This window comes from Dipodomys spectabilis, unplaced genomic scaffold (genome assembly GCF_019054845.1).
Source record: "Dipodomys spectabilis isolate Male_0828 unplaced genomic scaffold, ASM1905484v1 ptg000042l, whole genome shotgun sequence".
NCBI classification, from domain to species: Eukaryota; Metazoa; Chordata; class Mammalia; order Rodentia; family Heteromyidae; genus Dipodomys; species Dipodomys spectabilis.
Genome location: NW_024870719.1, coordinates 6,966,154 through 6,985,187, shown reverse-complemented (window position 1 = coordinate 6,985,187; position 19,034 = coordinate 6,966,154).

Genomic DNA, 19,034 nt, shown 5'->3' with positions numbered 1-19,034 from the left:
CAAAACAGAAAGCAGAATCTAAATGCCTTCACGATTTTAATCTGAAAGTGAAGAATATTGTTTTGTTGGAATACAGATTTTTGCATTTATCTTTCCAAAACTCACTAAAATCAGGACCTGTTTATTCAATGGAAGCAAATAAACTACACTGATATCCCAGTGTGAAATATCTGCCCCAAAGTAGACATTATGAAGAAAATCCTATATTAATGATAACCACAGAATTTGTATTGTGCTCTTCTAATCTAGTGGGTCTCACCTGGGGATGACTATCCCTGAGTACCTTCGTTAGACTTCTGGAATCATGTTCTGTCTACTGCCACTACTGAGTGATCTTGGCCTCTGGTAGGCAGCCTCCAGGGATGATGCTAAACCTCTTTCAATACATGGTACATCTTCCTATAATAAACATTTTTTCTAACCCATTTCTAGCCTACGTCTTAGAGAAAAGGATGAAGGGAATACGACATAAAGCGTGAAACTGACTGGAATACAGTATAAACACATTTGGAGACATGACAATGACTACTTCCCCCTCCAGTGTAACTCATTGAAGCCAAGAGGTGGGAGGGAAGGGATGGTAGGGGAAAAACAAAGGAGAAGGCAACAATGCTTGATAGGAAATGTACTAATTACCTTGCTTGTGTAACTGTAACCCCTCTGTGCAGTATTTTTACAATAAAAAGTACAAAAAAATAAATAAAAAGAATTTTCTATTCCAAAATGTCTATGGCTTCAAGATTGAGAAATTCTGCCTTAAAGAAAACATTGCATTCTCAATCTCCTTAATGTAAATTGATAAAAACACAGTCCAAACTTGTTAAGGTATAGGATTTACAAAGCTTGATATTGCAATAAAGAGTAAAGTAATAGGTGCGGGTGGCTGACATCTGGAATCCTAGCTATTCAAGAAACTGATATCTGGGGGTCAAAGTTCAAAGGAAGAAAAGTGGGAGTTGAGCCAGCATGGGACAGAAAAGCCAAGAAGGTGTGCAAGGCCCTAAGTGCAAGCCTCAAGTACCAGTGTGCATGTATGCACACACACACAAACACACACACACACTCACACATAAAGGAGACAAAAGAGAGAGACAGAGAAAAGCAAGACAATCCTTTTTTGTAGAATTCCTTCTATATAAACCAATCAAGACAGATCCTCTATCTGCTTTCAGATTCCCGCTGTCTCCCAGGGTTTGAGAATTCATCTCAGAGAAGAGACCCAGGTACAGAGCTTGATAGTAAATAGCTATCAAGGCGACTAAAAACAGACCAATCTAATTCGGACTTATATGCAACACTATATCTCTCCACAGTCATGGAGTTCCAGTCAATCTGCAAATTGTTCTAGACACTGGAGGTTGTGCCTGTATACACACATGTGTGAACTTGTTGGTGAAATACTTGTGTAAAAGCCAAACACATTGCAAGGACATATGCATGAAATGTCCATAATACACACCAGTATTGCATTGAAGGATATTAAGTTTTGTGACTAGCAGAGGTAAGCTTTGCAGAGAGCTCGCTTCTACTAACTTTAAAGCTAAGAATTGTATTCCATAAGAAGTGTATGAGAAATTTCCCCTATTTTTCTGTAAGTTGCTTACCTGATGCTCTCAAAGAATGTACTTGATAAATGTATTGCTTTTTGGCTTTGTTTTTTTTTCTGCAACTATGAAAGTTTAACCTTTTCCACAATAGAATATGTCATTCAGAACAGCTTGAATCTCTGTTATGAACCATAGTCACTCACAACTTATCTACAACCTATCTATCTACATCATTGTCAGTGAAACTAATGGCAAAATAGTATCAATGTGTCTTCAGCATAATTACTAATTTCCATTAGCAAATTTCTAGAATCATAAAGTATCTATAATATCTATAATAAACCAAAGGATTAACTTTAGAGTTGGCAGTTGCATTCTTCTAGTACTTTCTTTGAACTGACTGCCATAATATCAGATTTCTATCTTTCAATTTTCACTAAGAATGTTTCCCTATCCTGGACAATTACCTACTCTTATCCAGGAATACATACTAAAAATAATCATGTGTCAGACATTTAAAATATTGCTAAGGAATATTTTGCCAAACTGTGAATTTGTAGTTGAAAATTTTCAGAAAAGGAAACATCACCTTTATCTTCTTACTCCTGGTTGATTTAATTGTACAGATGCCAATAAGTACTATTAGTCATTTGTCTTTGAATTTACTATAATAAATGCTAAGATAGAAATGTTTTATGCTATGCAAACATGATTGTTCAATGTAGTTTTCAATTAAAAGGTTTTGTTTGCAAACAAAGAATTTGTTACATCAATTTAAAAATTTCTGATTAAGATGCACTGTATTCATTCACAAACTGTTTAGTTAAATGGCAACTCATTGGTATGGCTACTTAAGATAATAAAAAATAAAAATTATTTTGAGCATATGAACATTTATTATATAGGAATAGTTTCTAAAATGGTCTAGGTCAAGCAAAAACAGATGTAAGACTTTTCACTCAGTAACTAGAGAACAGAAAGCAGCCAAATTTCCATGTAATAGTGTCATATATCACTTTTAAAAATTGGTACTTTTTACATATTTGTCTGCATTTTTGTCATCAAGTGACCTAGATATTTTGAGAAAGAACTATTTATACTTCTGAAGAGTGAAGTTTGTGGGAATCTCAAAATTTCAGCAAGTTGTCATATTGGAAAAGAACATAGAATTTTTATTTCAGTGTGGGCTATTGTGGTAAAAATATTCCTAACTTAAATGGATGTGCCTGCATCTTGGCTTGTGATTTAATGTTGCTCAAAAGACCTAATGAGTTTGTCCACTTGATTTTCAAGTGAAGCTGTAGATTTTTGTTGAGCTTGGAAAATCACCAAGTACTAGTGATTCATCACTAAGTAAAGCTTACTCATTAGTAGGAGTGCATAAACTACAAACTCAAGCTGGAGTTTGTAGGGAGCCAGACTATGCTCAAGTCTTCCTACTGGAAATTGCCTTCCTTACCCAACTGCTGGAACTGAGAGAAATTCATTCACCCAGGGGGTACATGAGGGATCTCAATTCCTTTCTAATGTTCAAACAATATCAAAGATATTAAAGAGAGAAATTAGAAATATACATGTAAACATATAGTGTCATATGTATATATGTATACAAACATTAGCTAAAATTTGGTATATTCAGGGGAGGATTTCTTTGAACAACTAATTTGCAGTTCAACAAAATGAATACCCGGAATCTGGAACAGGACATGTAGTCAGAAGTCAAGGAGAGTGGATGGAGAGAGTAAAGTAGACAAATGCAGTATTCCATGTACCTATATGTGAAAATAGGACCTGGTACAATGAAGAAATGGTTGGGGTTGGGAAAGATGGGTGAAAATGATGAAAGGGGTGAAATTGATCAAGATACATTATAATCACAAACTGGTATGCTGAGTTGAAACCTCTTTGTAAAGCTATTTAAAGATAACAAAAATAAAATGAATTTTAAAACCAAAGAGATTAAAGAAATTAATGTCTGTGACACATTGGATAGGGATAACAGATAATTGAAAGAGTATAGATTGCAGAAGATAGTCTGCAAAGCTAGGAGCTCAGTGAGTGATGCTTGAGTAGGAAGATGAGTAGGTACTACAAAATGAGATCAACTGACAAGCTGAGTTCTGCAGGGTGAGGGAAGGTGAGAAGACTAGATAAACACATGTGTGTGCTACAAAGAAACCTTGGAAACTTCCTCAGAACACCAATATCCATTTCCACACATTTCACCTTGAAAATCTTTCCATTTTAGCAGCAGCAATAGAAATGTTGACTATGCATATGTGGAGCAAAACTCTGGAGCAATCCCCCCCACCATGGTTGTGGACACCAAGGTTGTTGAACATTTTTCCATTTTTCTTCATGATTATTATCTTTAAGTAATCATACAAAGGGGTTTCAATTTGACATGTCAACTTATAAGTACAACACTTCTTGATCAAGGTTACCCTTCCCATTGTCCTCCCCCATACCCTCAACTTCCCTGGTACCATTTTTACATATGCACACTGAATGTAACAATTGTATTTACCCACCCTTCTTCTTTCCTACCTCCCCCTCCCCCACCTCACCTTCCTCAAACAAAAGATATTTCAGATTCCTGGCATTTATTTAGTTACTTGGTTCAGTTGTTCAGAGAATATACACCATAGGACTCCTCCCCTAAGTATGCCATACCTTAGCTAATTAGTTTGTGTTTGCATGCATAAGACCCTTTATCCAACTTTTTCCCATTCCAAACAATGAAACATGGACTATTTTTGTATATATCTCTGGGCATATCCTCTAGTTATAGTTGTGAAGTGAAAGTGTTGTATCCAAGAACTGCTCTTTCAAAGATATTTTATAGGTATTATTGTCTAATTCCCTTCCAAAGAAGCTTCAAAAAGTATATGCTAACATATTTATAAGATATTTCTTTGTTGCTTTGTATGTCCCACCCCACGGTACAACCTCTGTTCTCACTGTATTTGATGTTGGTATAATTTGTGGAGGGAAAGGGAAAAAACAAATTGTTTAAATAGGGATACTGGTGGACCCATTGCAACAATGAGATGTACAAGATGTTATGTGGAAAATGAACTTTACAACTTTGGCTGGCGGGGGGGGGGGGGGGGGGGGGGGGGGGGGGGGGGGGGGTCGTCTTGAGTGGTGAGTAGTAGGGGAGATGGGAAGGGATGGTAAGGGGAAACAAAGGAGGAGGCTACAATGCTTGATAAGAAATGTACTCATTACCTTGCCCATGTAATTGTAACCCCTCTGTACAGTATTTTCACAATAAAAAGTATATGCTACCCTAAACAGTATATTCCTCTTCATCTTTATCCACTCAAGATATTATTAACATTTTATTTTCACCAAATGGGATATATTGTTTCAATAATTCCTCACTGACATTTTCATCTTTACTGTCTCCTACTGAACTTGACCATGTGTTTGCTGGATATATTAAACTCAGGTTTCTTTTTCATACCTACCTCCTTAGTCGATCAGTAGTTTTGTTTTCAGAAAATTTGGTGGTGGTCTTAACTCTATCCTCTGGTTAGATAATGATCATTCCACTTATTCAAAATACTGCTTTTCTTTTAACCTCCTGTACCTGCATTTCTACTTTTGTGTCAATGCTCTGCTTGTGTGATTCTGGTCCAATACCCAACTCTATTTTTGTCTCTCAGGTTGACATTGATGACATTCTATTTTTAAGTTAAGCTGAGAAATTTTCTGATTTTTTACAAGAATTTCCTGATACTTCTCTCAGTGAGAGCTACAAAAGTACCCTCAGATTTTGTTAGAGAGTACACTGAATTTACAGTTTAATTGGAAGAGGGAGGACATTGTTTTTATGCAGTGTTAGATTCAATTGGTTAATGTTGATCTTTACATCTATGGACATAAAAAATATTAGCCTTTTCTTTCTTTTTATATTTTTTTAGCTTGTTTTGGTATTTGGGTAATGTCAGACTGGTAGAATGAGTAAATTTACCTTGTTTCCTATTTTTCTGAAGAGATATTTGTCATCATTTTTTTCTTAAATGTTTGGTGGAATTTCCCAGTGATTTCATTTGAGATTGTTACTTTGCTTTTTGAAAAGCAATTATTGATTCAAAGCTTTTAAAATTATATTAGATAATTCAGACTCACTCTTTCTTCTTGTGAGATTTTTTTTTTTTGTCATTAACAAAATGTATCCAAGTCGGGAGCCGGTGGTTCACTCCTATAATCCTAGCTACTCAAGAGGCTGAGATATGAGGATCATGGTTCAAAGCCAGCCCAGGCAGGAAAGGCTGTAAGACTCTTATCTCTAATTAATCACCAGAAGACTGGAAGTGGTGCTGTGGCTCAAGTGTAGAGTACTTGCCTTGAGCTGAAGAGCTCAGGGACAGCGTCCAGGCCCAGAGTTCAAGCCGCACGATGGACTAAAATAAAAAAAGGGATCCATTTTAGCCAGTCACTAGCTGCTCACTCCTGTAAATCTAGCTTCTCAGAAGGCTGAGATCTGAGAATCATGATCTGAAGCCAGCCTGGGTAGGAAAACCTGAAACTCTGATATCTAATTAACCAGCAAAAAGCCAAAAGTGGGACTATGACTCAAGTAATAGAGGAAAAGAGAAACATCAGTATAAATGCTGAGGGACAATGCATAGGCCCTGATTCAAGTCCAAGGACTTGCACCCAAAAAAACCAAAAAAGTCTATTTTTATCCATTATCAGATTTCTTGCTATAGATAGAGTGGTTTATAATAGTTCTTTCATCTTTTTGTATTAGTTTCTATGAGATTAGTGATAATAGCTTTTCTTCAATTGTGATGTAGATAATTTGGCTCTCACTGTCTCTTTCTGTCTCTGTCACTCTCTTTCTCTCCCTTCCTGCCCCACCAAAATGCCACCTACTTTCTCTCTTCTGTAGCATTCAACACACCCTAGCTGGTACATATTTGGTCTTTTCACATTAAATTCCTGTCATAGTTGTCTCTATGATGATGCTGCCTTTTTCCCCCCCACAGGGATTCAAGAAAAGCCAATCTTTCCAGGTAAGGAAAGGTAAAACAGCTTTGCGTCATGTGCATGATGTGAGAATTTGTTTCTCTCCAGAAAGAAAGATAAGTAGAGAAGAACAGAGATAGAGAATGTAGCAAAAACAGCAGAAGAAATCTAGAGATACTAAAGACCTTCAGTTTCTAAAGCTTTGTATATTTTTATACTAGTTCCCTTCTTAAGTAAATTATTAAGGTAGTTATTTGGTTGCCAACTACTTTAAACTTACAAATCCACGACTGACAATGTAATAAACTAATTTATTCCTTGATTACAAAGAAAAAACTATCTCCTTATATGATCTGAAAATATTTCAAGTAATATTCTTTTAGTCACAATGTACTTAAGAGATTGATATTGTTACCCTGAAGAAAACACAATAAAGTATAAAACAAGATAATAGAGAAGTGCCGGCACTGGTGGCTCACGCCTGTAATCCTAGCTACTCAAGAAGCTGAGATATGAGGATCGAGGTTCAAAGCCAGCCCTGGCAGGAAAGTCTGTGAGACTCTTATCTCCAATAAAACACTCAGAAAAACCAGAAGTGGTGCTGTACCTCAAGCAGTAGAGAGCTTGCCTTGAGCTAAAGAGCTGAAGGACAGTGCCCAAGCCTAGCGTTCAAGACCCACAGATGACAAAAAAAATAATAATAATAGGGAAGTAACAGATACAAGAGGTAGAAAAAATTAAAAATTAAGCTATTTTATTATATGAATGTATCTTACAAGTTCAGTAAGTCAATGCATCTCATTTATGGTCCTCATTGCTCCAGTACTATTTTTTTTATTTGTAGCACATGACATAAACTATACTTGCTTGGCTAATTTCTCAGTATTACATGCAAGGTTTCACTAGGGAAATGACAGTAATAATTTACATTTAAAAGAAAAGCTTTTTAACTTTGTCTCCTTCTTTCTCTCAATATTCATTTACTTTTACAGTTGAATACACATTTAAAAGTAAACGAAGGCCAAGAATGGTGGCTCATGTCTGCAATCCTAGCTTCTCAGGAGGCTGAGATTTGAGGATCATGTTTTGAAGCTAGTCAGGGCAGGAAAGTCCTTGAGATATTTCCATTGTTATTTTAGAGATAATATACAGGGAGAATGAGTACATTTCTTCTTAAACCATGTCTCCTCTTCCCTCACTCTCTCCTAGATTTTCCTTCCCACCCCCACAAGATATATAGTTTATTTTACACATAGTGTCTAATGAGTACCACTGTTGTATTTGTTCAGCCTTGGTTCTATCTCTTCTGTGACCCTCTTACTTTCCCAAAACAAACAAACAAACAAACAAGACAAAAGGAAAAGAAAACAAAAAGAGCCACCTAAAAAAAATTTCTTGTTTCCTTTTGTTGGAGTTACCAAAAAGCAGAAAGTGGAGCTGTGGCTCAAATGTCAGAGCACTAGCCTTGAGTAAGAAAAGAAAACTCAGGGACAGCCCAGGTCCTGAATGCAAGCTAAAAGACACGCACACACACACACACACACACACACACACACACACACACACACACACACACACACACACACACAAAGCAAATGAAAAAGTTTCAAATATAAAGGCAAGAGAGCTAAAAAAATAGTGAAAATTTTTGTTTCTACTTAAATAAAAATATAATTCTTTTCTTAATAATAGATATATCTCTTAAATTTACTATAGTAATTATGTATTAAAGTGAATGATAGTCAAATTTACCATTTATACACATGACATGAAACACAAAAATAGATGAATATATCACTAGTGGCAATTACTTGTAATTTCACTTACTTCTTTTCATTATTTGGTTTATCTTTTGCAATACTAGATATTTGAACTCATGCCCTGAACTTGCTGGGCTGGTATGATGTCATTGAGAGACATCTCAAGTCCTTTGATTTTCTTTTATATCTAAGTCATTTAAATGTGGAAGATTACTAAGCAGAGTAATGTTGCTAGAAACAAAAAGTAGTTCTGAGAAATTGCATTACTGGTTTGAAAAATCAAAACTTAATTTCCAACCTATAAATATAACAATCCAAATCTCAAATATGTCACTCATATATTGAATAAGAATAAAAGATTTTTATCAGATGCCACAAACCCATTATGAATGAAAACTATCTTCCGATAAATAATTGTCAAGCAATAACTAAAGTCAAATATATAAAATTATTTGAAGATTTAATATAATGGATCATATTAAATAATTAGAAAATTAAATATAGTAGATTTTTCTTTCCATTTACTCACTGAAGAAATATTCATTTTATTAAAATATATCTAAAAGTGTCAAATTTCCAAATGTTTTAATCTACTTTAACCTTTACAGATTCCATTGTGACCACAGATACTTATTTTATAATTGCTATTCTCCCCTATAGTGCAGCTTCTATTTTTAATGATGAGCAATTATCATTCCAATAATCCCTTAACAAAATCACTATCATAATTTTAACAAGAAATAATCCTTGACAAAATTGAGCCCTAGAAATAGGGCTATCACACCAGCACTAGCAAATGTAATTATATCAAGCTCAAAAGCTTCTGCCCAGCAAACAACCAACACACTGAAAAGACTAGGTACAGGACAGAAAATAATATTTCCAAAGTATACATCTGACAAAGGTTAATATCCAGAAGCTGGAAGGAATTCTAAACATCTAAAAGCAAAAAATATATTAAAAAGAAAGCAAATAACTAATTTAAAAATGGACAATAAGGCTAAGCACAAGTGGCTCATGCCTGTTATCCTAGCTAAACAATAGGCTGAGATCTGAGGATCTCAGTTCAAAGCCAGCCCAGCCAAGAAAGTCTATGAGACTATGAGACTGGCATGTCCAATTAACCACCAAAACAGCCTTAAGTGAGCTGTGGCTCAAGTGGTAGAGTGCTAGCCTTGAGCACAAAAGCTCAGACAGAGCATCTAGGCCCTGAGTTGCAGTCCCAGGAACAGAACAACAACAACAACAACAAAAACAACGACATAACTAAATAGGACATCATGAAGAGAAGACAGAAATGGTCAATCAATCTATGAAACACTGCACAACACCGCTAAATACCTGGAAAATGCAAATCAAAATAAATGTTATATCATTTCACACAGAAATACTATTAACACAGGACTAAGGATAATAACAGCTAGCTAGGATTTGGGAAAAGGAAATCTATGTTCCCGATAGGTAACATTCCCACTACTGGGTATACAGACAAAAGAATTAGTCACTTATAGGAACACTTATAGGAACAAACATTTTACTCCCATATTTATTGCAGGTCTAAGCTTTCTATATGCCTTTGAACATTACATAGTATGTAACATTCATAGTACACATACTATGTGTACATAGTATGTATATAGTATGTATTGGAACATCACATGGTACTCCATAAATACATGTAGTGTTTATGCATTGGTGAAAACAAAGTTAAAAATAAAACAAGGGAATCTTAAGAAAGAGAACAATCAAACATTGTCAATGGTCAGAATTTATAATCCAAGACATGAAAGAAGGAATATGAAAATGCAAACCCATCAATAGCTGCAGCTGAGGTTAGATGCAGTAGTGAATAAAACAGTGAATAATTTTTGGAAATATAATATAAATACAAGAAAACTGAAACAGACCTATGAAAAATTAGAAACTTAAAACCAATTAGTGAGCCAAAAGACTTCTCAAAAATTAAGGCACAAAAAAAGCAAAAGAAAAGATAAAACTTTAGAATATCTCCATAGAACAGACATCAATCAGACACTGAAGTTTGCAAAACAATTTACTAGGGTTAGAAAAAAAAATTAAGAATGGGTCCATAAATTGTGAACACAATAAAGTATATAAATACAGCCACTGATCAAATCATCTCAGCATTCAAAAAGAAAACAGAGAGCCATAAAACTCTTTGCAACTATATTCCCTGCTTAATCATCTGAACAAAGATAACAATGATCATAATCAGAATTTATTTACGTAGAAAGAAATTTTAATTATGTTGATGATATCTGCTCCAGCTGTCAATGATATTCATTTTGTGATATTATTTATAAACATGACCACACAGTCAAGAATCTATAAAGTGTAAAGAAGTCAATGGTTGTAATATAGATATCCAGTAGAACAGACAGAAGAATGAACCTTTGAAGAAACACAGTTAATATAGAAAGAAAGCACAATTTTATATTGGTTATAATTAGTAATATTCAATATTCAGAAATCTAGACTTAGCTTACAAATTAATAAGTAATTACAATAAGTGGTATGTAAGAGTACACAAATGTATTAACTGAAAGATGGTAGATTCAAGGGAGAACTCAAATGCTATCGATCCTCAAAAAAAGCAGTCAGAGTGCAACAAAATGAACACCAGGAAACAGGTACTTGAAGAGGGAGGGGTGGGGTAATGGGGAGAAGAGTAGAATAAAGAGAAAGGAGAACAACCAAGAATTCAATGTGTATCCTACAAAATTAATAAAAGTGAGGAAAGAGCTGGGTAGAGAAGAATGGGTAGGAATGTTGAAAAGGGTGATAATGATCAAGATGCATTACATTCACAAACTGCTTTGTTAGCACTTCCTTTGTAAACTACTTAAAGATAATGAAAACAGAACTATGTTTCCTGTTATTGTTTGTTTTTTGAAGTTTTTGGTTTGATTTTGCTTTGTTTTGGTAGTTGTTTTGGTCTGGTTTTGGTGCTTTGGTTTTTGGTGGTTCATGGCCAACCAAGGTAAAGAATTAACAGGACCCTTATCTCAATCAATATTGTTCTTGGTATGGTGATATGTTCCTATCATCTCAAGGACATCATGGTTCAGGACAGCCTGCACAAACAAAGCATAACACCCAGTGGTATTTCAACTACAGCAAAAAGAAGTTTGAGGTGTGACACAAATGCCTAGTAATCATAAAGCCCCTGATTTAAACATCTGTTCCTTGAAAAGATATAAACCAGGAAAATATGGAGTATATATTTGCATAAAATGGCAACAAATTATGAATTTGAATAATAAATAATCTACAAAAACCAATACAAAAGATAAACAATAGAGTAAGCCAGTGTTTAGACAAAGAGCCTGCAAAATTTATAAACTTTATGAGCATCTGAAAGCATAAATAAATCAGGGAAATGTAAGATAAAAGCTGGTGTTATCTTTACCAGATGCTTATAGACAAAATAAAATAGTTAACCATTAACCATATTTATATTTTTATTACAGGGAATTACATTTATATTAAAGTGAAACTCTTTACTCTTTAGAAAGAAATAAGTGGTGGCTATTGGGAAAACAATGTGCCTTTATCTACTGAAAACACACACAAACACACACATTCACACCTTTTAAGTAACATCATTCCTGCTCACAGGAAGTTGTCAGACTTATCAATGCATTACACCCACCTGAGAAGGTTCTTCTTAGAAATCATAATGTCTTATTGTCTCATTCAAAAACTTGGGGATGAAAGCAAAGGAAGGCATGACATTGTCTAAAAAAGAAATATACTCATGACCTGACTTATAAAAATGGTAACCTTTCTGTATTATACCTTATTAATAACAATAAAATTTTATTTAGATAAAATAAAAAGTGTAGAAGAACAAAAAATAATTTGATGTGAAATTCGGATATCAGTATTTTTGTAAAAGCGCTCAAGGTCTCCTCAATAAATGGCTAATAGCTAAGAACCAGTGCCCGAAGGTAGTTCTTGTATAGCTGTACCAGAAAACATAAACAGGAATTGTCAACATGATAGTTTTAATTAGTAGAAAATGACAAAAATAAACATAAACACACAAAAGGATGGTGGTGGGAACCTGTAGCCCCAATTACTTGGAGGCTGTAGCAAGATGATCATTTGAATCTAGGTAACCCACACTAAACCTTGCAAGATGCTGCCTCAAGATACATACATACACTGGGCATCCATGGCTCATTCCTGTAATCCTAGCTACTCAAGAGGCTGAGATCTGAGGATTGCAGTTCAAAGCCAGCCCAAGGAAGGAAAGTCCATGAGACTCTTATCTCCAGCAAATCACCAGAATATCAGAGATGACACTGTGGCTCAAGTGGTAGAGCACTCATCTTGAGCTGAAAAGCTAAGGGACAGCACCCAGGCCCAGAATTCAAGCCCCACAACCGACCAAAACTAAAAAATATATACAAAGAAACCCGCTAACCTTCATCCACAGTAGAGTTGATGGATGTAGTGCGGTCAATAAGCTAATACCATTGTAGGTCTCCTTTCCTTCAGATTTCCTATGGCCTTTGAGGTCAAACTCAGTCTCAGCTGATAAGTATTTTGTTTCCATGTCCTATAGAATCATTTGTGGAAGTCAGAAATCATTGTGGAAAGTATATTCTGTTTTATAAATCATGAGCCAAATACAAATTAGTGTCCTAGATGATATCAATATTATCTTTGATATCTTTTTGGGGGGTAGGGAGTTGGAAAATAAGAAAAATTGCTACCTTCCTAATACAATATACTCCCATTTGCTTTTGGTGCATTTATAAGTCTGTTCAACCCTCACTTTTTCTGCTTTATAAATCTTTTACATTTATTGGCACCATTGATTTAAATTTATTTATATTTGTAGTATATGATAATGTAACTTTGTTTTGAAAGCTCAGTTTCTATATGGATTGTATTATCTTTTATAGGTTAATGTGAGATTCACTTATACCTGTCTAATTATTCCTATTTATGTAAGCAAAAGCTAAATTCCGGTTTTCTTTACACATTTCTTACACAGTTTTGTTTATTTTGTTCTTGGCTATTTCATTGTCTCTGTCCTTTTAGAGGTTGACTGTGTATGATTACTATTAAAAATTCTTACAGTTAGGGGGCCAGTGGCTCACACATGTAATCGATCCTAGCTACTCAGGAGGCTGAGATCTGAGGATCATGGTTCAAAGCCAATCCCGGGCTATAAAGTCTGTGAGACTTTTATCTCAAGTTAACTACTTAGAAAAAAACCAGGCCAGGTGCTGGTGGCTCATGCCTAGCTACTCAGGAGGCTGAGATCTGAGATCTGAGGATCATGGTTCAAAGCCAGCCTGGGCAGGAAAGACCATGAGATTCTTATCTCCAATAAACCACTCAAAAAACCAAAATGGCTCTGTGGCTGAAGTGGTAGAGCACTCGCCTTGAGCTGATGAATTGAGGGACAGTGCCCAGGCCCAGAGTTCAAGCTCAACAACCAAAAAAATAAAATAAAAAAAAAAAACGGAAGTAGTACAGTGGTTCAAGTGGTAGAGCACAAAGAAGCTCTAGCACAAAGGGTTAGCACCTGGCCCCTGAGTTCAAGCCCCTGGACCAGGAAATAATAAATAAAAATTTAAAAAAAAATCTCATAAAGTCTAATATTCTAAATTTAATTTTCTAACTACAAAAAAGAACAGAAATCCCTTGTTATTTAATTTGTCCTTAAGATTCAAGATAAGCAAGCTAAACGATATTTTTTTTTTTCAATTTTGTGGTATCCATCTCAAGTAAACCTGTATACAGTTATGACCCACCATGAATCCAGGCTGACATAGTGACCCGAAGATCAGAAAGTTATATTAAGGCATGCAACATCTATAGCTCAGAAGCAAAGGTATTTTGTCTTAGTCTTTGGTGCCTTCAACCTCCTATTTTGCCTTTATTTGACTTGAGCATGTATGTTTGTCTAAAATAGGGTTTCTCCATATGACAACTTTGACAGGTACATCACGATTGTTTATGGCGACCTTAACAACAATACTTTTATAACAATCAAAAATATCTCTAGACTTTTCCATATGTAGAAGAAGAATGCTGTAAATGAACAAAGTAGTGGTTACTGTTTAAAGTCTGGCAGTTGAGAAAGACAAATAGCCCTCATTTGAGCTGATATCATTCTTGTAAGTCTTTCCATGATTAAAGACTTCTAGTTGCCAAGTACAAGTTATAAACTAGAGTTGGGAAGAGAAAAAGCCCATTTCCCATGAGCTGGTTCAAGATCAGTTGAACACATATACGTTTATCATTCTGGTGTTTTGCTTCCAGTTCTGCAGCTTGAACTCAGGGCCTGGTGCTCTATTACTTGACCCACAGCTTCATTTCTAACTTTTTGGTAGTTAATTGGATATAAGAGTCTCACATACTTTCCTTCCTGGGCTGGCTTTGAACCATAATCCTTAGATCCCAACCTTCTGAGTAGGTAGGAGTACAGGTTGGAGCCACCAATAACTACTTGTTCTTAGAATGTTGTTGTCAACAAATTTGTGGCAATAAGTTTGGCACAAAAGCATTATGTCTCCCTTCAGTTACCACATCAAGGCTGAAAGCAGAAATCCTCCCCTAACACATGTATGTATATTAGACATTTTAACTTTATAAGGGTTTTTGTTGGTTGGTTGACTGGTATTGTTTGTATTGTGTGTGTGTTGTGTGTGTGTGTGTGTGTGTGTGTGTGTGTGTGTGTGTGTGTGTTAATCACATCATCTTCTCTACATAGGGAAGGCTTAGCTGGAACTCCCAGTCCTCCTGCCCACATCTCCTAAGTGCTGAAATTGTAGGTGTGTGCCACCATTCATGGATGCTTTATTGTTTTAAACAATAAATGATGAAATGAGTAAATAAATGGATAAGTAAATAAATAAATGATGAAACAATTATTAGTAAATGTGCTTTATTTTTAGTTGTGTGGGCTTTTAAGCATATCTTTTTAAAAACAACTCTGGAATATGTAAACTATTTGTATTCAGTTATTTTGGTTGTTAACGGGCTTTACCCATCATAACTCTAGAATGTAATTGTCACATTATTCCTTAGGGGTAAGATATTGGTTTCTTACTATAAACAGTAAAAATAAACTACATTATATCATTCCTGTTTTATTTTTCACTATTTCATTATGTGTTATTTTTCTTAGTTTACCAGAATTTGCTTCCATACTTCTAATTTTATTTATAGCTTGCTTACATAATATGTCAATTATAAAATATATCTTTTACTCTCTGGTTAAAAATGTGAGTCAGTGCATATACGCTGTCTCCTAGCATCCCTCCTTTCTATCTCTTCCTTTATTAGTTACATTTTTTCTACTTTGTCTATCTCTTCCTTTATTAGTTACATTTTTTTCTGCTTTGTCATCACAGAAAACTTTTAAATTATGGCCTATGCCTATAAATGTAGCTACACAGAGGGTGAGATCTGAACATTAAGGTTCAAGGAAGCCAGAACTGGTAAACAAAAGTGAGAAAATTTAACCTCCAATTAACCAAAAAGCCAGAAGTGGTTTGTAGCTCAAGTGGTAGAGAAAGAGTCATGAACAAAAAAAAAAAAAAATCCAATGGAGAGTTTAAAGTTCTAAGTTCAGCTCCCATATTGGTTAGAAAAAAAATCTTTAATAAAAATAATTTACATGCTGGGCACTAGTGGCTCAGGCCTATGATCCTAGCTACTCAGGAGGCTGAGGATTGTGGTTTGAAGCCAGCCAGGGTAAGAAACTCCATGAGACTCTTATCTCCAATTAATCATCAGAAAACTGCAAGTGGCACTGTGGCTCAAAGTAGTAGAATGCTAGCCTTGAGTGAAAAAGTGCAAGGGACAGCGTCCAGGCCCTGAGTTCAGCCCCACAACCAAAAAAAGGAAATAAAAATTTACCTATTTGTTTGTACTTCTTGTACTTTTCAGGAATAGACTCAAGGTTGATCACTAATTCTTTCATTATTATTTATTCAGTTTTCCCTTCTTTTGCCTGAGAAACAGTTTCTTTTTTTTTTATTGTGAAAATACTGTACAGAGGGGTTACAATTACATGGGTAAGATAATGAGTACATTTCTTATCAAGCATTGTAGCCTCCTCCTTTGTTTCCCCTTCCCATCCCTTCCCAGCCTCCCCTCATCCCCCCACCCAATCCTCCCCCCCCCACCAAAGTTGTAAAGTTCGGAGAAACAGTTTCTTTAAAAAAATAATCATCTATGAAAATTGCATTGCATTAATTCTTGCATGTTTGAAAACTATATATATGTATTCTCTATAGGAGATGTTGGTTTTGCTATTCATAACAATTTTAGGTTATACTTCTGCTGATGGACTCAATATTGTTCAATACCCTGTGTATGAGATATGGTTTTTTTTCTAAAGACCAAATCATATTGTTACTTTATCTTCCCATGGACAATACAAAATTTTTTTCTTTGTGTTTAACAAAATTTTACTTAGCTTTGTGTCAATTACTCTTTCCTTGGATTCTTTTCTTAGGGTACAGAACATCATTGGAACCTATAATTCAAGCCTCCTTTATTTATAGAAATCCTCTTTGAAATACATGATTAAGGATTTATCTTCACTTCCAAGTGTTTGGTTTGTTTCTTCAGGGACACTAGGTAATAGAGGATCCTTTGTCTTTGGTTGATGAAGGGATGGTAGGGGAGAAACAAAGGAGGTAACAATGCTCAATAGGAAATGTACTCATTACATTACTCATGTAACTAACCGCTCTGTACAGTATCTTTTTTTTTTTTGGCCAGTACTGGGGCTTGAACTCGGGGCCTGGGCACTGTCCTTGAGCTTCTTTTGCTCAAGGCTAGCACTCTACCAGTTGAGCCACAGTGCCACTGCCAGCTTTTTCTGTTTATGTGGTACTGAGGGAACTCAGGGTTTCATGCATGCTAAGCAAACACTACTACTAAGCCACTTTCCCAGCCTGTACATATCTTTACAATAAAAATAATGCTAAAAATTTACTCATTTCTTTTCCTTTTTGCTCCCAGTTTTCAGTACTGTCTTGGTATTGCAGATGTGAGTGATCTCACCTGGACCATGCCTTCCTTAAAACTTAAAATTACCATTTCATAAGCAAGCAAATTGAGGCTTAAAGGAGTATAGTATTGTTCCCAGGGCCACCCAGGGAGTAACTTAGGCAGCATCAGAAGTCAATTGTAGTCACAGCTGTAATTCTAGACACTTACTTTACAGACCATTTTTAACATTTCTCCCATCATTCCATCATGTTGTAAAATACAGATCTATTTGACAGCTAAATTTCTTTGGGTCTTAATTCTAAGGACAATCCAAGCTCTATGAAATTTAAATATAAAAATGATAACATGAAATAAAGAACTCAAATCTCCCAGTGAGCTTTTTCTCTAATAGGAAGCTCAAATCTGTCATCACATGTCTTATATACAGTGTATAAGTTCCTTTCTTATAATGTATAAGGCCTGTAATGAAAAAAGAAACAAAAGAATGTGTGTGTGCGTGTGTTCGTGTGTGTGTGTGTGTGTGTGTGTGTGTGTGTGTGTGTGTGTGTGTGTAGTGTGCATGTGTGTTTAGTATGTGAGTGCTTGGGTCTACATTTATGGACACAGATATGTTTGTATGTCTATATATATATAAAGGTGATATATTTATAAACAAGACCTTTCTTTCTTCTAGTTTAAAAAGTTTCTTCACATACTCTTTATAGATCTGTATCAAATATTCTTCAAATACCACTACTTTTTTATTGTCAAGTTGATATACAGAGGGTTTATGGCTACATAAGTAAGATAATAAGTACATTTCTTGTCAGACTTGTTCCTTCCCTCATTTTTCTCCTACTTTCCCTTCCCTCACCCCCCCCCCACCTGCCAAGTTGTACAGATCATTTCCAACATATTGTCTTGTGTACGTCGCTGTTGCATTGGTTCCCCCTTGTCCTGTGTCTCACCATTCTGTTGTTCCCCTTCCCTTCCCTAATTCAAATAAATGTATGTATAATACCAGCATACCAAAATCAAATATGGTTGTAACAGGGAATATACAATAGGGGGAAGAACAAACAAAGGAAACAAAAAGTCAAATAGTACATTAAAAACAGCAACAACAAAGAAAAACCTCTTGTGTCCATGTTTTGGAGTTCATTTCACTTAGTGTCATCTTATATGGTCATATGTACATAGCTACTGAGCTATTGTGCTCATCTGCTAAGATTAACAGAGATATATACTAATTATTGTAAATAAGGGAAATCATGGGACCTATGTTTCTTTGGGTCTGGCTTACTTCCAAGTCTTTCCATTGCCTTACAAATACTACTTGTTATATGATAATATTTCTTTGATGTTTTATAAACTATATATTTTGACAGACATAATCATTCATTATCTTGGTCAAAATTAAGAGCTGTTAATTAGTTTTATTGATTTTGTTTTTAAGTTAATTTCTGTTAACTATAACAAAAATAGACACTTAAAAGTTAGCCAAAATGACAGCAATATAAGAAGGATAAAATTATTTAAATTAACAATTTGGAAAAATCCACAATAAAAGTAGCGATAGGGGCTGGGAAGGTGGCTCAGTGGTAGAGTGCTTGCCTTACATGCATGAGGTCCTGGGTTCGAGTCCTCAGCACCACATAAGCAGAAAAGGCTGAAAGTGTTGCTGTGACTCAAGTGATAGAGAACTAACCTTGAGCTGAAGAGCTGAGAGACAGTGCCCAGGCCCAGAGTTCAGGCCCAT